Raw genomic sequence first — 14992 nt, forward strand, 5'->3', positions numbered from 1 at the left:
TGTAGCTTTGGCGGGTTGTCTTGGGCTGCCCTGCCTTGGCTTTATCCTTTGTTCTGTTTTTTGGTGGCACCTTTCCCTTGCTTCGGATTCGTAGATCCAAAGTCTCGCCTCTTCTGTTTAAACTTTTTCTTGACCTTGATGGCATATCAGTATGTCGTGCCGAGCGAGGGGATGTTCAGGAATTCTACTTCTTCCTGGATGTACTTGTGCAGGCAGCTGCGATATTTGAGTACCAAATCTTGCTCTGAATCCTTGATACCCAACTTTGTGCGAAGGGTATGGAAAATATTGGTAAACTTCGGCACATCTTGGTCTCTTCACTGCCGCAACGTGGTCCACTTTATGTATTAATCCTCATAGCTTCCAACAGGGTAGTACTGCTCCTTGATGGCATCCCGGAATGAATCCCAAGTGGGTCCAACTGGAAATAGTGAGCCTATGTTTTCATCCTTCTGCTCGCAGTAGGTTTCCCACCAGTCCTTGACATGGGGGGTTGCTTTGCGAAGAGTGAAAATAATCTTTTCCCGATTGGAAAAACCATGAATAGAAAAATAACCCTCTAGCAGATTTAACCATTTATCGACGACATCTGCGTCTATCTAACCCTCAATATGGGGATTTCAAAATTAACTTGTACCTTAAACGGTGTGGCATTTCCAGAGTAGCTGTTGGAAGTCGATGCGTCACCCCTAGGTAGCCGCTGAAGGATCTGGACAAAGCTATCCATCATCGCGTTCCTTTGTTGCTCAAGGGCTTCTTCGAGCAAGATTTTGATAGGATCTCCTGCCCCCTCGTCTTTCCTTTCATCCACCATGGGATGCCTTCGGGATTTGTGAGGCTGGTCTTGCAAAGGTTCGACCAGTTCAAGCCCTAACTCCTTATATCTCGACCTCGTTGGGGACATGCAAAGAAAAACAGAGAAAAAGAAGACCGTTATGATACCACTGATCCAGATTTAAACAAGAACACAACAAATTACAGAGATAACCATAAACACAGAGACGCAGTGGAAATAATACGTCATTTCATTAATGCAAAATACTGAAATATGCTTACAAACAGCAATGGAAATAAACCAGCTAGGGTGATGGTAGTTTATCTCTAAGAAGAGATGTGGCAGCTACATGCCTCTGAACTGTGTTACAATGAGGCTCGAAGGCCTATTTATTGTTCAGAAACAATGGAAAACCCTAAACATCCAAAAACCTGTAGAAATTTCTGTTTTCCCACCTCGGTTTTCAGTTTCTCCTTATTTCTCCCATATAGTTAAATGCCCTTTCCCATAACCATACATTTAACAAGCTGAAAAAAATAAATTTGCTGAAAACACAAATTCTGGAAATTTTACAGAATGCTGGAAATTGCAGAAATAAAAATCAGCAGTAATAAACAGCCATTAAAACACATTTAAACACTGATATTTTTGGTCAATGTGACCCTAGAAAAACCCCCTACAACTCTTGGGGAAAACCAGTTTGAGAGCTCTTCTTTATTTCTGAAAATTTCCTTTTTACAGTGAGAAATTTTCAGCAAAAAATCAGCAAGCAAATTTACAACTTATCTCTTTTCCCATGCTTCACAGCAAACTGGAAATTACAGCAAACAGGACAGCAATAAATGTTGTACGGTCTCCTCGATTTTTGTGCCCACTTTCAGCATTAAATGTTGTTGTATGGCCCTCGTTTTGCATGCAGAAAAACCAACAAACTGCTCCTCGATTTTTTTGCAAACCACTCCTCGAAAATCATGCCAAAATCTGCCTTTCACTGTGTGCTGAATCAACTGTACAAATCTGCTCAACTGCTGCCTTGGAATGTGTGCCAACCTGCTGTCTCCTTCTCCTCCTTGCTCAGAAATCTCTCTTGCTCTCTTTCTCCCAATCTGCTCATGAAATAATTGAATTGAATGTGAACTTTTCCTCCTTTTCCTCCCTTAATATAACTCCAAATGACTTTTGGGTGATCCAAGTGACTTTTGGGTGATCTCTAAATCCAATGGCTGAAATAGATTTAGATCAATGGCTGAGATTAAATTCTCATTTAAATCTCACTTTTTATTTTTTAATTCACCCCACTTTAATAAAGACCCACTTAGTCATTTATTCCCAAAGTCACTTTTCCTTTCTAATTTTTCATTGACTTTATAAAAGTCACTTTAAAATTAGACTTAGTAACTTTATCACTTAAAGTCACTTTTAAATTAGATTTAACTTTATAAAATTATAAAATCACTTTAGGAGAAAAATTAAATTCTTTTGGACACTTTTCCCTAGGCCAAAGATCAAAGCCTAAGGGAACCACCTGTCCTCTGGTACTAAATTTCAACACTCCCTCTTACCGAGGAAGGTGTTCCTCACCACACCCATCTTGTCTCTGAAGTAGAAATGCTTGCCCCGTGGTAAGGCTTTGGTTAGGATATCTGCAACCTGCTCATCAGTGGAAATATACTCAAGCTTCATAGCTTCCTTCTGAACATAGTCTCTGATGAAATGATATATGATCCCGATATGATTTGACCTGTCATGAAATACTGGATTCTCCGTGAGTTTAATGCAACTCTGATTATCACAGTAAATCACTGAAGGTCTCAACGGCTGACCAAATAAGCCAAACAACATCTTGCAAAGCCAGATAGCCTCACAACTAGCTAGACTGGCTGCCATATACTCTGCTTCCGCTGAACTCAGTGCTACTGACTGCTGCTCTCGGCTAAACCATGACACTACTGCTGAACCCAACACAAAACAGCACCTTGAAGTGCTCTTCTTATCAGAAGCACAACCTACCCAATCAGAATCAGTGTATCCTGCCAATCTCACTCCATCTCCCTGCCTGTAGTCCAGAACATAATCCACTGTCCCCTTCAAGTATCGCAAAATGTGTTTTACAGCCACCCAGTGAACCTTCCTAGGCTCACACATAAACTGACTCATCGTGTTGACTGCAAAACAGATATCTGGTCTAGTGTTGACCAAATACATCAAGGAACCAATCAGCTGCCTGTACAATGTGGGATCCACCAACTCGGAATCCGAAGCATGAAGCTTCTTCCAGTTGGTGATCATTGGTGTCGACATGGGTCTACAATCCTCCATGTGGAATCTGCTAAGGATGTCCACAATATACTTCCCCTGCCCCATGAAGAAATGCCCCTCCTCCTGCCACACCTCCAAACCCAAAAAGTAATGCATCAAGCCGATGTCCTTCATCTCAAACTCCGTCGCAAGATCTCTCTTGCAGTGCTCTATGAGTCTCTCTGCACCTGTAATGATCAAGTCATCCACATACAACACCAAAATGAGAGGCTCCTCACCAATCACAATAAAGTAAAGGTTCGGATCTGCCTCACTCTTTGTGAAACCCATCCCCTGCAAATATGTATCTATCGTGGAGTACCAAGCTCTGGGAGCTTGCTTCAGGCCATAAAGGGCCTTCTTCAGTCTGCACACATGGGACTCCTTCCCATGCACCTCAAAGCCCTGTGGCTGCTCAATGTACACCTCCTCCTGTATGAAGCCATTGAGAAATGCGATCTTCACATCCATCTGGTGGATCTTCCAACCCATCTCTGCTGCTATCGATATAATGGAGCGGATCGAAGTATATCGAGCCACGGGAGCGAAGGTCTCCACATAATCAACTCCCTCTACCTGGGAGAACCCTCTAGCCACAAACCTCGCTTCGAATTTCTCAATGCTGCCATCTGCAGCATGCTTTACCTTGTAAAGCCATCTGGAAGTAACCACGGATTTGCCCTCAGGCCTTGGCACCACCTCCCAAACATCATTCTTCATGATAGAAGAATACTCCTCCTGCATGGCCTCTCTCCAGACCTGCTGGCTAGCTGCCTCCTCATAGCTAGAAGGCTCAGAGTCAAGGATGCTGGTAACCATCGCCATATAACTACAAAACCTCTCAGGTGGTCTACTCTCTCTGACCGGCCTCTTCGGCTCAGCAACAGATGTTGCATCTCTCAAGGTGTCCTGAAGCCACTTGGGCTTTCTTTTCCCTGAGCATGCTTCTCCCATAGGAGAATGAAACTCCTCCTCCTCATCACCATCAGTAGCCTGAACTCCTGACTGTCTGTCTGCTGTCCTCCTTCCTGCACCTGAACCTGTAGAAGCTGAGGCACCGTGTGAATTGTCCATCAATGGACTCCCTAGTGAACTGCTCTGTGAACTGCTCTGCATGCTGCCCGGAGCACCACCCCTCTGGCTCGGCGAGCCACTGCTCACTGATGGACCTGACATCCTCATAGATGTACCTCCGGATCCTCCTGATCCCTACCCACTGGATCCCTGCGACTGACTCAACTGCTGCTGAGGGTCTGGCTGATCCAGATACTCTAACTCCCGTGACCTCCTAAAGGCCCTGTCCTCCTCAAACTTCACATCCCGTCTGACAACAACTCTCCTCTGTGTAGGAATGTAAATCCGAAAGGCCTTTGAGGTCTCACTGTAGCCCACAAAGATACCCTTCTCTGCGGTGGGCTCTAGTTTGGTCCTCTTCTCCTTGGGTATATAGGAGTATGTAATGCATCCAAAGATATGAAGATGACCAATATCAGGCTTCTTCCCAGAGAAAGCCTCCTCTGGAGTCATATGCCCCAAGGCATGATGCGGACTCTTGTTCTACAAGTAAACGGCTGTGTTGCAGGCCTCTGCCCACAAGAACAATGGCAACCCCTGATCATGTAACATGGCTTTGGCAGCCCCTATGATGGATCTGTTCTTCCTCTCCGCAACCCCGTTCTGCTGGGGGTTGTAAGGAACAGTGAACTCCCTCCTAATGCCTGCCTCCGCACAATAGTCAACAAACTCTCCAAGGGTGTACTCTCCTTCATTGTCCGACCTCAGGGACTTGATCTTTCGACCTGTCTGAGTCTCCACAAGAGCTCTGAACTCCTGAAACCGCTTGAAGACCTCACTCTTGGTCTTCAAAAAATAAATCCAGGTCCTCCTGGAGTGATCATCGATGAATAAAACATAGTACTCATATCCACTCAAGGAAACATGAGACATCCGACCGCTCACATCGGAATGAATCAAATCAATTATCTCCATCGCTCTGCTGTCACTGCTGGGAAAAGGGGATTTGGCAAACTTGCCCATCGCACAACCTCTGCAAGTATCAAAGTGATAAGTACTGAAATCTGGCACACCTGTAGTGATCTCCCGCAATGTCCTCAAGGCTCCATGATACATATGTCCCATCCTGCGGTGCCAAATCTCACACAGCTCAGAACTGCTAGCTCTGCTGTCGGTACTACTGCTCAATGCCAAAAGGGGCTGGAATGCAAACTTGTACACCTTTGCATGGCGTACACCTATCACTCTAGCTGAATCAGCTGGAGTGCCCCTAGGATACATCAACACCTGTCCTCCCCTGAACAGTACCTCATATCCTCTGTCCTCCAAAGCTGAGACGGATATGAGGTTCTTCCTCATCCCTGGCACATAAAGAACCTCTGACACCTTCAAGGAAGGTTTGGACTCCCTCTGAAATGTCACTGTCCCCACCCCGACTGCTCTAACAACTCTGTCATCACCGAGTACTACCTCAATATCAGTGCCACTCTCTGAAAGCTCTGAGAAGTACTCACGGACTCCTGTCATATGACGTGAAGCCCCACTGTCCACATACCAGATACCTGAAGATGCTCCGCTAATCGAGGGAAAAGCATGCTCCCTCTGAACCTGTGTGGCAGGTGATCCTGCACTAGAGGACTCACATGTAGTGAACGCAAACTCTCTGTCAAAACGACCAGCAAAGTCCTCAATCTCTGCTGAAGCTGCCACGTCCTGATTCTTCCCCTTCTTCTTCTTCTCCGGACACACAACTGCATAGTGTCCCATCTTTTGACAATTCCAACACTTCACCTTGGAATAGTCCTTCTGTGTGTTCCCCTGTTTACCTTTACCTTTTCCTTTGCCCCCACCACTGCTTGTGGAAGCCTGCTTCTTCCCTTTGCCTTTCTTGCCTCCTGCCACCAGTGCTACATCCTCATCTTGCTCAACTGGCTTGGCTGCCCCAAGCTGACCTTTCCTGATCTCTGTCTGAATGCAATCATCCCAAAACCTCTCCCATGTGGGAAGGGTCTCACGTGCACAAACCCCATCAGCAAAGTTCAACCATGAACGGGGGAGGCCATTCATTGCAATCCGCACCAACTCAGTGGGTGGAATGGCCTCTCCAATCGCTGCCAACTCATCTCTCACATTAGTAATCTTTGTGAGATATCCAACTGCACTATCATTACCCATATTAATGTTCTTCAGCTTCTCCTTCAGGACCATCTTTCGGTTCTCATTGGTACTCTGGTAGAGATTGGACAATGTTGTCCACATCTCATGGGCATTGCTCTTTCCTCTCACATGAGGAATGCAATGGTCTTTGATTTCGTCTAGAATCAGCCTCTTACCCTTGTTTTTCTTTTTATTATAAGCTGTCAACTGAGTAGCATCAGTAGGCACAACAACAGGGTTCTATGTGGTATGCACCATGATATCCCAGACTTCTGCCTCCTCAAAGATACTCTGCATTCTCTCCTTCCAAACGCTGTAATTTATATGCCCATCCAGCATATCCTCCACCCTCAATCCCAATGACATCCTGCTGTCCTAAAACTGAAAAATAGCACTGCTGTAGTAAAGATAAAACTGTTGTTTATGAAAAAATCAGCTTGCTGGAATTTTCTGAGTGAAAAATCAGCAACTGTAATTTTTCCTTTTGCTGTCCCAAACTGCCCTTCAGCACTCAAGCTCTGATACCATGTAGAAATTTCTGTTTTCCCACCCCGGTTTTCAGTTTCTCCGTATTTCTCCCATATAGTTAAATGCCCTTTCCCATAACCATACATTTAACAAGCTGAAAAAAATAAATTTGCTAAAAACACAAATTCTGGAAATTTTACAGAATGCTGGAAATTGCAGAAATAAAAATCAGCAGTAATAAACAGCCATTAAAACACATTTAAACACTGATTTGGTCAATGTGACCCTGGAAAAACCCCCTACAACTCTTGGGGAAAACCAGTTTGAGAGCTCTTCTTTATTTCTGAAAATTGCCTTTTTACAGTGAGAAATTTTCAGCAAAAAATCAGCAAGCAAATTTACAACTTATCTCTTTTCCCATGCTTCACAGCAAACTGGAAATTACAGCAAACAGAACAGCAATAAATGTTGTACGGTCTCCTCGATTTTTGTGCCCACTTTCAGCATTAAATGTTGTTGTATGGCCCTCGTTTTGCGTGTAGAAAAACCAGCAAACTGCTCCTCGATTTTTGTGCAAACCACTCCTCGAAAATCATGCCAAAATTTGCCTTTCACTGTGTGCTAAATCAGCTGTACAAATCTGTTCAACTACTACCTTGGAATGTGTGCCAACCTGCTGTCTCCTTCTCATCCCTGCTCAGAAATCTCTCTTGCTCTCTTGCTCTCTTTCTCCCAATCTGCTCATGAAAGAATTGAATCGAATGTGATCTTTTCCTCCTTTTCCTCCCTTAATATAACTCCAAATGACTTTTGGGTGATCCAAGTGACTTTTGGGTGATCTCTAAATCCAATGGCTGAAATAGATTTAGATCAATGGCTGAGATTAAATGCTCATTTAAATATCACTTTTTATTTTTTAATTCACCCCACTTTAATAAAGACCCACTTAGTCATTTATTTCCAAAGTCACTTTTCCTTTCTAATTTTTCATTGACTTTATAAAAGTCACTTTAAAATTAGACTTAGTAACTTTATCACTTAAAGTCACTTTTAAATTAGATTTAACTTTATAAAATTATAAAATCACTTTAGGAGAAAAATTAAATTCTTTTGGACACTTTTCCCTAGGCCAAAGATCAAAGCCTAAGAGAACCACATGTCCTCCGGTACTAAATTTCAACAAAACCTAACCCTAGAAGATGAAACGCCAAACTATGGGCCCCGTTTGGGTAAATTGGTACATCAACTTCCCGGGGTCGTAACTTTGTCATACAATCTCTATTTGACACGCACAGTATTTTGTTAGAAAGATCTATCCGAGAACTACAACTTTAGGAAGGGAAACATTGAAACATGGACCCATGTTGCTCCCACTTTTCCCAAAAAATATCGTTTAGGGCCTCAAAACGGCTCTAGAAGTTCAGGACCCAAAAAACTGCTAAAAATAGTAAACTGTGCTACAATTAACGAAACTAAAAAGCTAACCCAAACAATGGTGGGGGGTCTAGGTGGACTTGGCAAGTGGCCATCAATATCCACCTGGATCAGGAGCTTTCAAGGGGATTTAGCTTTGTTACTTTGCCATTACGTGTACGTCTGATCTACGACTATCCCGCCAGATAAAATTGTTGTTGTTGGTAAATTTAGTGACCATAATCCTAGGGCTCTACCTAAGGTGACGACAGAGGGAAGTTCCTACTGTACTTGGAACATACATTGACTAGACTCACTTGGAATTTTTGGAGGGTAATCTTTGCTCGAGATTGTATAAGAAAAGTTACTTTCCCCGGACTGTTTTATTAAGCACGTTGGCAGGGTAATTGGTTCCAAACACTCATATCTATAAATATTTTCACCTTGATCTTTGCAAAATTGGATTTCATCACCAGGTAGCTTTATTGATCTTCGTGAGAATTCAGTTTGTATGGTTTGAACTCCTAGATTTTTAGATTGTGTTACTTTGTTTGTTGTTTTTACTTTTTAGAGACTTTAGGTGTAATTTAGATATTGTGTAAATCATTAATTAAAGATTTCATCGTGGCTAAATTACCAAGGAAATCACGTTGAATGGTAGGTCAACCCCGTTAGTATACACCGAGTCAGTTAGAAAATATCAAAGCTGAAAAATCGAAATCATCAGGATCCCGGACTACAATAGAACCTGAAAATTCTACTATTATAGAATCTCGTGCAACATGAATTGAATTTAATCATCCAAAAATATCTACTATGTTAGGACTTGAAGTGACATAATCTGAACTTGATCAACCTCAAAAATTAGTTTCAGACTCAAAAGAAACTTATTTAAAAATTACTGAACTTATTCAAACAGAATCAGATATTGGAGAGGTTTTAGATTCACAATTAACTAAACCAGATATCGAAGAGTCTGAGTCTGACATTTATGAGCCTAAATCACCTTCAGCTACTATATCCCCTACTCCGGGTCCTCTACATTCATCGCATGTAAAACTTATTATCATTGATAGTCTTCCTCCTGGTCTTATTAGCATTGAAGAACTTGCCTCAGACGAAGAGGAAGAATGGTCTCATACATTAGTTTTTACCAATGATCAAATAGACATTTCAGAACTTCTATTTAGATCTCTTCACCATGACCCTTGGTATTTCACACCCTTTAACTTTTTAGGTCAAGGTATTCCATGATACATTACTAGTTACTCTATCGTACTAGGATTTGATTGGTCTAGAGTGGTTTGTGTAAGTATGTCAAGAGATACATCTATGTTTTATACTTCTCCATAGTCAACATTATGTTGAAAATAGCAACAAGAAATGCTAAAAATAGAAATGCCAAAAATAGAATATTCCCATTTTAATTTGTCCTTGAATTAAAATTCGAATTTAGTCTCACTGGTTGCTTGAAAAATAATTAACTAATTCATTATGGATTAATTAGTTGGAGAAATTCATGTTAGAAGTCTTTGTGAAGTCATGCAATAGTTATCCCTTATATTAAGGAAGTTATCCATTAATTAAGGAGATAAGACTGAGTTATATTTGAGTTGTAATTAGTTAACTCAGTGTACTAAGTTAAGTCTAGTTAAATTAGTTCCAAACTGTTTGTGGAATTAATAGAGATTTATCAGTCAGTTGATGCATGCATGCATGCAACTAGTGCTACTCAGTTAACTGAATATTCTCTCATCAAAAACTCATGCATTTCTATTATGAGAAAGACCCAGTTGAGATTATAGGCAGGGACAATGTACTATCAGTTGCATTTGTTTACCTATAAAGGAAACACAAGCATGCAGTCAAGGCTAAGGTTCCTTGAGGATTGCATAGTTTTAGAGGGTGTGAGATCAGTGTTACACTTGGTAATAAGAGGATCACCCAGAGAAACTGTGCAAGGAAGTAGGAGGCTTGGAGGGCAGAGGAGAAGGTTTGTGAGAAGCCCTTTTTGCCTGTGAACATCTGGGGGGATTGTACTAAGAGCTAACTAGCTATGAGAGCTAAGGCTTTGTGTAAACCTGATGTATTTCCACCTTCTATGATAATACAGATTGTGGGGTTTTTAGCTAAGGCTTTCCCCTGAGTATTTTTTGTGTTTCATGTGTATTTATTCTTCTTCTTATGGTTATATGTGTTTAGCTCTGATTCAACTCGATCTTTAAGCTTCCACAAGTTTGATAGTAGAAGTAGATTATAGTATTTTGCTTTGGTATATTGCATTATCTAGTTAATCTACAGTCATATTTTCTACATAGATCTCAGAGGTAGATTTGTAGATAATTTGCAGGAAATTTCTACACATTATACGGTGGTTCTCTACCTCCTGGATATCACTCTCTTGTTGGAGCTTATTCAGGAGATTCTTCCTCAAATCAAACTTCAACAATGTCAGCTGGTGTAACTAATCCTACTAGTTAGGGTTCGACATCTGATCAATTTATTAATATGATTTCCGGTAATCTAGGTAATCCTCAAATTAACCCAACAGGTGGTTATTACCCATCTGGAGGAAAACCATCATATCCTCCTCCTGGAGGACAACCTTTAGTTGGATATTACCCTACGGCTGGGGGGAAACCCCCTACTAGAAATTATCTAAATTATGGTTAGATGATTCAAACCGGTTTAGGTCAACCTGTTATGCGTCAACCCACCTTTGGAATGCCATACCTTGGGGTGAATACGATCTAGAATCCTTCATTTAATCAGTAATCAATTCTAGTTGCTCCTAAAGTGCCTATGTATCAACCTAATCAACTTATTGGACAACCTATGTAGCAAATGCTCGTTCAAGGTATTCTATTCAACTCCAACAACTTGTACAGGTTAATCCATCAACACTTGTTCAACAACTGCTCTAGCAACTTATCCCAAGTACTCCACAAACATTGGTTCAGACTGTTGTACCAACATTTGTTCAAACTCCAAATACAAGTTCACCGCGAACTCCCATCCCAGGATTATCACAAGTAACCATTCAACTTACTTCTCAGGTAACGATGAAACCAATTACTCAGACTATCCCTCGGGTATTTGTTTTTCAAATTATTCCTACAATTTAGTCTATACCCCAAATACCTATCGTACAACCTAGTATGCCATACGTTCATGTGTTGTTTCAAGGAAAAAATTTACAAGGCCAACCCTAGAGTCATATTTTTCAAGGTCATCCTTTTCAAACCCAATTCCTCCAAGGTCAACCTTTGGAGAGTCAACCCTTTTAGGGACAGTTCATTCAAGGTCAAATGGATTAGGGTCCTCCATTCCAGAATCAACCATACCCCGAACATACTTTTCAAGTACCTATTAAACGCAATTCAGTATGGCTCATCCTGGATATCTGGGGGGTATGCAAGTTCCAACTGCTAGGGCTATTCCTGGATATCCTAGGTATCCTCTTCTCGGTATAGGACTCGTCCCTCAGGGTTATCAATATGCACCACAGGATCCTAACCATCAGTTACCATTTATTGCAAATTTGTGTTTACCATACCTATCTCGATTAACAAATGATCTTATTTTCTGTTTACCATATTGGTTGGCCATTGCTACAAAGTTGCTTAGTGACTTTCCTAGATTTGAAGGTAAATCAGGAGAAGACCCACCAAATCATGTTATGACTTATCATTTTTGGTGTGGGTTGAACTCATTAATCGATGATTCTATTAGGTTACGACTTTTTCAATGAACCTTAACTGGTTTGGAAACCAAGTGGTATGTAGAATTTCCACATCCTTCAATACATTTAACGCCCCTGATACTGTCGTTTTGACACATTTTTAGTTACCCATTCGATACGATAATGAAACTAAACTTTTAACCTCTTTAAAACAGTCAACTTCAACCCATATCTTAGATCACATTCATGAATGGAGACAAAGACGTCATTTGGTTAAAGTTTATATCCCAGACTACATTTTAGCCAAATGGTTCATAAAATCTCTTTTGCGAGCAATTACTGAAGCTATTGCCAAAGGTGATGTTGTAACTAAGGAGAAAGTAATCACTCGTGCCCAATACTTAGATCTTTTTTATAGTCAGATGGGCAATTTGTATCAAAAAATCCTAGATTTGCCTCGTCCTCGTCAAACCAACCCAACCCTTACAGTTCCACATGCTGTTGATGGTATGATTGGTGTTGTGAGCCAAAAATAAAAGAACAAAAAGAAAAATTCTTAGAAAACTCAAATTTTGGCTTTGTCTAATTCACTCGAAGAAGATCCTTCTCCTGAAATTACTTCTGAAATAAATGTCATAGAATCATCTACAGGAAAAAAATAAGCAATATGGAGGTAAGAAAAAGGGAAAAGGAAAAGTTAAACAAGAAACTTATCCTAAAGAGAAATCAATCAAGAATGAACCATCTCATGAAAAGAAGAAACCTTGTTATCCTTGTTTAATCTGTGATGAAGATCATTACACTAAGGAGTGCCCTCATCGTGTCGAAGTTTCTAAATTCATTAAAGGTTCACCCACCCCAATGTTTTGAAGGACCCATTTCCTCCTCAAGATAGTAATATGGCTTCTCATAACCAATCCTCCTCGTCCACATCGACATATATCATGATGATGTCTTCCACAGTTATGGTAGAAATGAGATCTAAAGACAATGGATCAAAATGTCCTATCGAAGGTGGAGCTGGTTCTCGTTCACCTAAAAAAACTTTCACATCCGCTCCTACTTTTGAACCATTACAATTGAAAAACCTAATATTGATATGGTAATTCAACTGCCTCCTAAGGTTGTTCTTCGAAAGTCAGCCTTTAACTGTCATGCTAGGGCTTCTCAGAATTACAATATTGTCGAAGATTTGACTATGTCACCTTCTACAATGTCATCTCTTGAAGTGTTGCAGACTTGTCCAACACAAAGGAAATTACTTTTATCAACTATTGGAGTAGTAGAGCCTCAGGACTCTAATTAATTGTGTTTGATCTAAAAAATCATGTACTGTGACTCCCACATCAATTGGCCTTTCAAATACCAGTCCATGTCAAAACTAGATGGGTTTTTCATACTGTGATTGATGAAGGAACGTCTACATGCATTGTGTCCATTTCCTGTTGGAAAGCCTTAGGCTCTCCAACAATCAATCAGTATCCCACAACTTTGAAAGCATTTGATGGAAGAGGTTTTCTCCCTTTTGGAATTTTGAATGATTTACCTATAGAATTAGATGGTAAAACAGCTGCAGTTGAAGTTTAGGTTGTTGATGCTCAGCTTGACTATAACCTTTTACTTGGACGAAGCTAGACTTATGCCATGGTGGCAGTGGTCCTGTCATTTTTTTGAATGATCATGTTTCCTCATAAAGGAAAAATTGTGAAAGTAGACCAATTGTCGTATTACACTTCAGACTCTAATTCTACTGGTAGTGTTCCTTTTGTTGGAAAATTGACTACTCTGTATGAAGAAGTTGGTGTCGGTCTTCTCAAAGACTCATCTTTAATGGGAACCTTTGCATTCCCTCCACTAGATCCTCCTCATAATGTTTCCCAGTTTAATATGATTACATCAAGTAATTTTGAATCTTCATATCCTTGAAAAGTGCCTTTAGAGTCAGAATTAACCTTATACAGTGTGAGATGCCTCTTATTCCTTTTGAATTGGCTTATGAGGCAGTCCAATCTTTTTCCAACCCATCAACATCTGAAAATGATCGAATCGATATGATCATCGATGAATATTCTAATTTATCACTCTTGGAACCAATTTCAATGTCTGATCCTTTTAATAAATAATTTTTAACTGATGAAGGGATTATGGAAGTAATGACTTTGGACAAAATGCCATGGGACAATAATCATCATCTCTCATCTTTCTTACCCTGTTTTGACAAAGTTGAGAATAATTTCTTGTTTATGTTTTTATCTGAGATTATTAGTGATCCTCAATGTCCCATACCTATCCATTCTTCTCATTTGGAGAATAATTTAGGAAACATGTCAGCCATGGTACCAATAAACATCCCAGTAAAACCTGGAATTACTGAAAATATTCATATAGGATCTTCTTGTTCTTTAGAAGAGATTCATACATATAAAGCCCTATTTCAGGAATTCCGCGACATTTTTGCTTCGTCTTATGAACAAATGACAGGAATCGACCCTAGTATAGTTGTAAATGAAATTAAGACTTACTGGTATGCTAAGCCTGTCAGACAACGATTACGTCTGGTACATCCACAAAAAGTCGCCGCTATGAAAGCTGAGGTTGAAAAACTGTTAAAAGCAAGATTCATTTACCCCGTTCCTTTAATTGACCCTGTATATCAATCAAAATGTAGAACATTTTGCTGGAAACAAGATTTTCTCTTTTATGGATGGATTTTCCACCTATAATCATATAAACATAATCCCTGCTGATCAACATAAAACTGCATTTAATTACCTATGGGGGACTTTTTCCTATCGTAAACTCTCATTTGGCTTAAAAAATGCTGGCGCAAATTTTCAACGAGCAATTTATTACGCACTTCATGATATCAAACATATTTTACAACCCTATTTAGATGACCTACTAGTTCATTCAATGAAAAGGCAAGATCACCTATTGCATTTAAAAGCACTTTTCATTCGATGCAGGCATTACAATATTCGTTTGAATCCGCACAAATGCATTTTTTGTGTACAATCCGGTCGACTTCTAAGATTCATCATTTCGAATGAAGGCATTCATGTTGATCCCCTTAAGGTAGAGACAATTCTAAATTTTCCTTCTCCTTCTAGTCTATGACAACTCTAGAGTTTGCAAGGGAAAGCAAATTTATTGCGTAGATTCATCCATAACTATGCTGAACTGAC

Source organism: Pinus tabuliformis, chromosome 5_2 (assembly GCF_031772625.1).
Source record: "Pinus tabuliformis cultivar Carrire ecotype Pingquan chromosome 5_2, CPIR1, whole genome shotgun sequence".
Taxonomy (NCBI): Eukaryota; Viridiplantae; Streptophyta; class Pinopsida; order Pinales; family Pinaceae; genus Pinus; species Pinus tabuliformis.